This window comes from Hemibagrus wyckioides, linkage group LG27, assembly GCF_019097595.1.
Source record: "Hemibagrus wyckioides isolate EC202008001 linkage group LG27, SWU_Hwy_1.0, whole genome shotgun sequence".
Taxonomy (NCBI): domain Eukaryota; kingdom Metazoa; phylum Chordata; class Actinopteri; order Siluriformes; family Bagridae; genus Hemibagrus; species Hemibagrus wyckioides.
In genome coordinates this window covers 8,804,312-8,812,611 of record NC_080736.1, presented here as the reverse complement: position 1 = coordinate 8,812,611, position 8,300 = coordinate 8,804,312, and the positions used below count along the sequence as shown (strand labels likewise).

Genomic DNA, 8,300 nt, shown 5'->3' with positions numbered 1-8,300 from the left:
CTGTTCAGCTATCTCATTGCAAACAACTCATCAAACAAAGTTTACTACACAAGACAGAAAGATCCAGTCCTAATGCCTTTTGAGTAAAAGAAACAGTATTTGCATTCATCATGGATAGACATCGTCTTATACGCCCCAGATTTGTGTTATGCTACTGCGTCCATAATCAGAGATAAAGTCCTCTTTTCTACTGTAGGAGCTTCTGCTGTAGATTCTAGAGACCCTTTTAAAAAGGCTTTTAGAGTCTTTTAAAAGGGGAAAATTGCTATAACTTGTTGAAAATGTTCTTAAAATGCACTTGACAGGCCTACCATTTTCTGCAGAGTTTCACATTAACTCTGTGGGATGTTACTTAAATCTCTCAAGTAGCTAAAACAGGGCCAGAAAGCGCAGTGTAGCACAGAGTAGAGGAAAAGAGGACAGCTGTTTCTACTTCCTGTATGTCTCCTGGCAGACTGGAGTGCCTTAGAGAGGAAAGTGACCACAAATGACATTTTCTCCCCAGCCATAGAGTAGCTTGGCCACTGAGGCCAAAGTGTGCTTGAGCATGTGTGTGTGTGTGTACGCTAGGTGAGTGCAGTGAGGGGAGGGTTGTCAAGGCCAAAGGCAGGTGTCTGTGCACTCCTCCTCTCTGCATCCGTCACTGGGGAGAGGGGGAAGGAGGGAGCAGACAATTAATGGCAGGCTGGAGTGTCCAGGCAGAGTCGGCGAGCGGGAAAGAAGAGAGTGACGATAATAAAGTGGCTCTGGCCGGCATTAATCTCCCTCACACCGCAGGCCTGTCAGGCTAGCCAGCCTGTGACTAATACCACGCTTTGCATACACTGGTCACAGCACACGGCCAGCATGCTAGCACAAGCCACACCACTGAGATCCACTCGATTTGGCTCTTGCTGCATAAAAAGGAAGTGCTCCGATGAGTGAAAAGGGCCGGCTTTGAATCACACTTGTTTCATAAAACCACTGGAGCATATCATATCACAGTTAGATAGCAGGTAAAGTATGTAACACACTTTCTACCGACTCATCATGCTCATTCTTCTGCATCATTTTATGAAACTGGGCTTCTTTTCATACTATTGGTGTCTTGCTTAGTTAACATTGGAGCATGTGAAATTCAAAAATTGGCTGGTTTATAACCAAAAAGAGCTTGCTTAAAGGTTGATTGCTGGGTTGAATGCCATAACATAGTTCTAAAATGGTTATAAACAATATTCTTGATTTGTTATTAATCAAGATATAATAAGAATATTTGGCACATGACAGATTCTGCAGACTTTTAACAGACAACCCTTATTTTGTGTTAGACCACGTCAATGAGAATCTGATGATTCAGACACTTTAGCTATCGGTCTTGTTTCCTTTGGCATGGGAACACAGGAAATGAAATCATATCCAGTCCTGAGTTGACTGATGGTTCCACATCTTTTCTTCCTCGAGTGCTTTCTGTGTTTAGTTTCGATCCGCTTCTGTTTTCTGTCATCGCTGAACATTTAACATCGCAAACCTTTTGATTGCAGCCTCCACCTTGAATTAGTGTGTTTACTTGCTTTTCCCTATTTTACACTGCAAGCAGAAAAATGAAGAAAAATGAAGTTCCTGAGTTAATCCAATTGTCACCGAGTTTTGTTTTACATTTAAGACAAATGCTGTGTGCTAACAAGAACATCACGTTCCTTGCAAAGGTCTGAATATAAAGTGTCTGGCTTTTTCGCTGTTGGCCAGTGATGTGTGAGTGTCTGTCGATAACTTGTCCTGATCAACAGTATTTTAGGGCTTTAAGTGCTCCCATACATCCCGCACTAATTACATCTTCTCGCCCAGCTTCTGTCAATGACCTGCTAACTGACGTCCCTTCCCTGTGTAATTCTCTCTTAGCTCTAAGTGTAAATCAGTGAGGCAGGAGACCTGAAACTTAACACAGGTGAAGCAGGCCGATTGGGAAGTGAATTAAAAATCAAAGTTGCTGTTATTCTCTGCTACTATGGGTCAAAGTTTTAAGTCAGGTTCAGTGTTGTAGCAGAGCTGGTCCTGAATATACCAAAAACGGTCAAATAATTAATTCATTCCTTTGCCTTAATTACTTTATCTTGGTGAGGGTTGTGGTAAACTGGACCCTATCTTGGAAATACTAGATGTGAGGTGGGATTTCATAAATAGAAATAAATAAAGAGTCAATTTATAGCAGACAATGCACTTTATAGCATGTTCTTGGGAGGTGGGTTGAAACTGGAGATCCCACAACAACCCCATATAAGCAGTAACTTGATCTCAGGGTCAATTGCTAAGTAATGATTTCATTTATTCGTGGATATTTATTGCCATAAGTTAAAATGTATAGTAAAATGAATCTAGGGAAAATACACAAAGTATAATATGACCAAATTAGTTTTTGTGGAATAAAACTAAACTAAAATAAAAAGTCGGTTGATTCAGGTCTCATGATAGTTTAACATAAAAATAAAGAAATTATGCAACTTTTACAACAGACTTTAGACATGTTTATGTAGGCTGAAGTCAAGCCATATACAGTATGTATCTACACGGTAAAATATGTCAAAATGATTAAATCAAAGTTCACCTGCTCAAAATTGTGAGTAAACGTAACTTGAAGATAAGCTAGGTTTCAACTCACAAGTGTTCAAGACAATGGATAACTTTAAGTTTCGTATCAAACTTAAAAACCTGAGTTCAATATGCAAAACTTAAAGAGAAGAACAAATTTCACGTAATTTAATAAGGCTATCATGTTTTTACAGTGTATAGGGTATGTGTAAGCTACTGGGCTAATTCATAGAAACACCAAGCTAGTACCACAATTGTATATCACTTTGGATAAAAGCATCATAAATATTGTGAAGGTAAGTCAGGTGTCAGCTTGTGTATCTGTAGGTATCCTGTAGCCCCATTAACATTCCAATTCTGTCTTCTTATTTGCTAAATAAGATAAGAACAAAGAACAATATTTAAAAGTACAGCCCTCAAAAGCAAAGCAAAAAAAAATAAAAAAATGATCTAAAGTTGCTAGCAAACACATTGTGCTACAAATTATGTTAATAGATAGTATGATTAACAGCAGTTGGTTTGAGACGTGACCTTAAACAAACAATAGCTGTGAGGATATGACAAATACACAAAGAACTGGCACAGAACAGTAAGAGAAGAAAAAGCATTAGACAAAAGGACTGGGGTTGGGTTGCTGGGGTGGTGGTGGTGGGCTGGGGGTGCAGTGACACCATTTCTTAATGATTGGGATGTAGAGAAGCACAAAGGCCCCCTTCCATATCAAGTATGCAGCATTACTGATTTGTTGCCAGGTAGCGTACCAATTAGCAGCACTTGTTATTATTTACATTTTGCACTATATATCACACTAATCGCCAGATCAATTTATCACTGTGGGGGGAGCTATGGCGCTGATTTATTGGGCTCATGCCGGGAGTCCTGGGGATGGGACTGATGGAAGATGGTGGGAGCAAACAAAAAGCTACAAAACACTGTGTCTATATCTCCCTCAGGAAAGTCAGTTATTCACACTGTTTATTAGTTCAGTTTACAAATGAACCGAGGTGAAGGACGTATACGCTGGATTCTATTTGCTACTCACTTTCAGCTGCTGTATGTTCTAGTCATTTTCTTTGATTTCCTGTTCATTCTACCAGTGAAAATGGACACTAACTGGGATGAACAGCTTTTGGGCTGCTGATATAACAAGAAAGAGGAGTAATAGCTGTTACGGTATGCTACATACCTATTATATTATTAATAAAAAAAAGTAATGAGTCCTCCTAATATTGATGAGGTCCACTCTAAAGTTGTTACACTCACTGCACTCATCTACCATGTTTCTCATTAATAAGACTTAAGCGTAAAGCTTCCTGAATGATTCTGATATGGAAATGACTAAGAGATGGGTTTGTTCTTCGTTACTCATACTTGACCCATTATTGAAAAGGAAGACCTGCTATTTTACTTAATTACACTTCCACAAAATACAGTTTCCTAAACTTAAAACTTTCATTTAGCTTTTTTATTTATTTTTTTTTTTTCTTTCATGACATTGACCAGTGAACAGTTCAATCAAGCTATTTTTCTAATTTGATTTGAGTCATTATCTATTTTTTCAGACAATTAATATATGCAAACACTGACTATTCTTCTTCTTATTATTATTATTATAATTATTAATATTATTATTATTGACAATGCTACTAATACTACTAACTATAATAATAATAATAATAATAATAATAAACTGTCAAATATAAATATTCACTTTTTATTTAATCAGTAAAAACATTTTTTTTCCACAAACAAGACTAGTTAATCTTTAATCAATGCAAAGTTGTTTTTTTATATGTATATAAAAAAATAAAATAAAATAAAGTAAAGTAAAAATCTATTCACAGAAATATACAAAAAAAAAAAAACAATTGTTTTTTTATTAAACCAGTTTGTGGTAGTGGACTAAGATTTGGCACTACTGTGGGGTTTCAGGGGATTAAAAAAATAAATAAAATAAAAAGCTGTTTTCTTTGCTGTCAAGCAGTTCTTCATTGTGGACCTTTGTTGTTACAGCTTTTTTAAGGCTTTTTTTTTTTTTAACAGCAGCTGCTGAAAATGTGTCTTATGTGCGACAGTTGTTATATTATTGATATACATAGAACAGCAGAAGACACCTTTAGTTTCTGAGCACTGGGACTGACTGACAGCAGAGTGTCCTCTCTCAAAAACACATCTACGGCAGACGAGGCGTTGTAAGGAATTCATGTTTCTCATTCTCATCCATGATGCTCTGTTCTCCAATCAGCCAAAGCTCTCAGATCAATCCGGATCAGCCAGCAGACAGGGGAGAGTGTGAGGGCCGAGAGGAGAAAGCGCTGTCACCCTAGTTTTATGAAGTTTTCTCTCTCCCTGAGAGCGAATGGTGAGAAAGCAATATCCTCCAGCTCTTTTAATCGTGACGCCGTGCGGCCCGCTACGCCATGGTGCTGGGAACCATTGATCAAAGCCAGTGGGTGCCATGATGGGAGAGGGACAGGCCGACACGGACGCAGGGCGAAGTGATTCCCAACAGCATGCTGCTGAGCCATTCGTCAAAGTTTTATCTGATTCCAAGGGTATTGGATCTATCAGTCATTGCGTGTGAAAGGGAGATTGACCCCCAGGTGGACATTTTTCTATATCAGAGCCAGGCTGATGCGTGGCGATGGGTAAGAAGACTCTCAGTGGCTGACACATGTTCCCATTCCAGCCCTCGTTAAGCTCGGCAGCGGTGCGCTGGTTTAATTATGAGTGGGAGAGCTGAGATTTGACTGTTTTCCACATTAGAGCGCTGGTGTGAACTCCAAATGGCTCCTCTCCCCCAGAGGTTTAAATTGCTTCTCCTCTGACAAAGCACCTGCCAGGAATTCATCAGCTAGCCCATCAATCTGTCCATCAGCATGCGCCTCTGCCCTGCCATCAACAGGTAATGTCTGGCTGCTTCGAGTGCATGCTAATGAGAGGAAGAGAAAACATCACACACGCTGTCACACATCATTATGTCACAAATGCATTCTACTTGGCCGGGGTGTGAGCATGTGTTCATGTGTTTCGAGCCCATTCTGACTAATGTGTTTAATCTAGATTCCTTTTGAGAATCCGGACATGCTGTCCAGTTAGAAATCGACGTAGAAAACACAGCAATTACCGTTCTGACAGGATATGGTGTGCCCTTGCTGGGTTTGGTTTGGTCTCGTGCTTGAAAAAAGGAGTTGAAAATGATATTTCACTTCAACTGAATGTTAATTACTACGACCAAACAAATGCAAAAATAAGAGCAAAAAAAAGAAAGTGTTCTCCCTTCCACACATCGTGACAAAAGTGACCTTTTTTAGTTTACTCAGGGGCAGTGGTGCTTAATTGGCAGTTAATTATTATTTCTACCCAGTACATGCAGCCTTACTTGGGACAGGTCTCTTATTAGGGAAAAAATTATTACTATAAAACAAGCTATACTGAAATCCAACTTTTTAAACTTAATCACAGAGATAAGAAACTCTTGAGAACATATAATAATTGCAAGATATGTATTAAAATGGCTTTGATGTATGTGTATTTTGTGCCTTGCATTTTTTAAGTGGTATTTGTGCAATCTTTCGCCCGGCAGCCCAATAATTTGTGATGCTGCCTAAAATACTAAGCTTATTAACTTTTTTTTTGCAGCTAAACAAAGATAAGACGGGGGTGCTTATTATTGGAAACAAAGCACAAACGACCTATTTTGCCTTGCGGCCATCAAAGGGCAAAAAGTACATCAGGAACAAGAGTCATTCTTGAAAACAGCTTCAGTTTTAAAAAATACTGTAAGTAATGTCTGCAAACAGAGATCTACCATCTACATCACATCCACAAGGTAGGAAAATTCTCTCCAACATTTATACATGACTTCCGAACAATTCCACTGCATTCAAGTCGTTTACAGCAGGTGCATAATTCTTCTAATGCTAAAGTCATCACAGTGAGATCATTCAACTCATCATCATCATCATCATCATCCCAAATGCTAACAAATACCAGAATTCTTTACTTCATCATGGACTGTACTATGGCATATATAATGGCAAACTTCGATGAATGAAAAGATATTTACAGTAAAAAAAAAAATTCTATCATGTGACTTAAGGACATCGCATCAACAAATTTACTTTTTGTCATTAATCAAACAAGTTAATTGTTTACTTTCAGAAATACAAAGGCAGTCTTTCTAATATAATAATATTTTTTTTTAAATAAAAACAATAAATCTCCAATCTGTTTTTTTTTAACCCCAGCTTTTTAAGGCAGCAGATTGTCATGATTCATTTGAATCTCTCTTAATTACTAATAAAGTACTTAAGTTGATTAATAAGCTAAATAGTTAATAAGTTTAAATAGTTCAGATAACATGTATATTATTAAATACAATTAAAGCCAATACTGCTGCTGCTACTACTTCTACTACTACTACTACTACTACTAATAATAATAATCATAATAATCATAGTAATAATGTATACAAGGATACTGCTCTATAATAGTTCTGAGTTACTGCATGTCAGCATGAAAACCACATGCTCTTAACACGGCAAGATCTCTCTAGACATACTATAAATTCTGACTTTCTCAAACCCTTTGGCAATCATCAATATGCCCCCAAGTTTCTTACACACACACACACACACACACACACATTTTTTGTCTTTATCTCTTGCACCCTCAATCTCATGCACATCGACACACATTCACACTTCCATGGGCAAATTTTGATCTGCCGCGTCCCATCGGCCATGTCCAGCGCTCCCGTCTAGAAACAAACTCCTTTTTGTTGAATTGCTGCATGTTTGAGGTCAGAAGCATCTAAAAGATGACAGAGAAAATGTTTGTCTTTGCACAACATTACATGCAAACATGTTCATGCGCAAAAAGTCAATAATGTTCACGTTCGACATGTTCCTGTCCGTGTTACAGATCAGACATCAGGCAGTCTGTTAATACCACCCAGCGCTGGATCAGAGAGCTCTGCGTAGCAATTTTGCTCGGTCTGATGGGCCTTGTGAGAGTCAGACATGGACATATCGGAAGTGTGTCATAAGAATGAATGAGGCGCTCTCGCATCGGAGCTGCCAAGCTGTCAAGCCCTGGGCAGCCGGCATGACTGACACGCTTTGATTGGTCGATTTAATATAGAGAGGGAGAGACGAGCGAGGAAACTTCACACAGTGCTCACAGAGCAACGATTTCGAGCGGTGCAAGTCTATTTGTAAAAAGATGTGGAGCACTAACTCTCTAGGTAGCCTGCTTGTTAAAGTTTTTTTCCTCCCTCTCTCTCTCTCTCTCTCTCTCTCTACCCCCTTCTTGAGGAATGTGTTAAAGATATTTGCTTTGATGTAGTTTTACCACAGCTGTGAAGAGTGACAGAGCCACAGGCTGCCTATGTTCTTACCACGGGCTTGGGCTCATCTATTTATCCAAGGCTTTATCGACTGCTCGAGCACTCGGCTGTGGATAATCACAGATACACTCCGGGGTTAGGGGCCCTGGCTTCCACACAGGAGAGGTAAAGGCTTGAATCAAGGCTCCAGACGCTGCATTTGGCTCCCTGGGAGAGAAAACAAAATCTCTGCGCGTGAATTTCTCTGCAGGAATAACTACAGAATTGCATAGTAATGACAAGGCGAAGCAGAATTTAACACAGTTACCACTTGTAATTCCATGTTACTACAGATATAGCATTATTGTTTTTTCTCCACTCCAATTTGGAGAGAGATCAATATTCC

General features: G+C 38.9%; 1 long non-coding RNA gene across 3 annotated transcripts in view; it reads right to left on the bottom strand.

Annotated features, from left to right (window-relative positions):
- Positions 1-4,353: 4,353 nt before the first annotated feature.
- The window catches only part of LOC131347860 (uncharacterized), a 77,709-nt gene continuing 73,762 nt past the window's right edge, over positions 4,354-8,300 (bottom strand). For 2 of the 3 annotated variants that reach the window (XR_009203843.1, XR_009203841.1), the window contains exons 3-4: positions 7,967-8,122; positions 4,354-7,380 (exon numbers count right to left, since the gene is read on the bottom strand). This is a non-coding gene — a long non-coding RNA (uncharacterized LOC131347860). The remainder of the gene's footprint in view (positions 7,381-7,966; positions 8,123-8,300) is intronic. The other variant, XR_009203842.1, reaches the window with a different exon arrangement.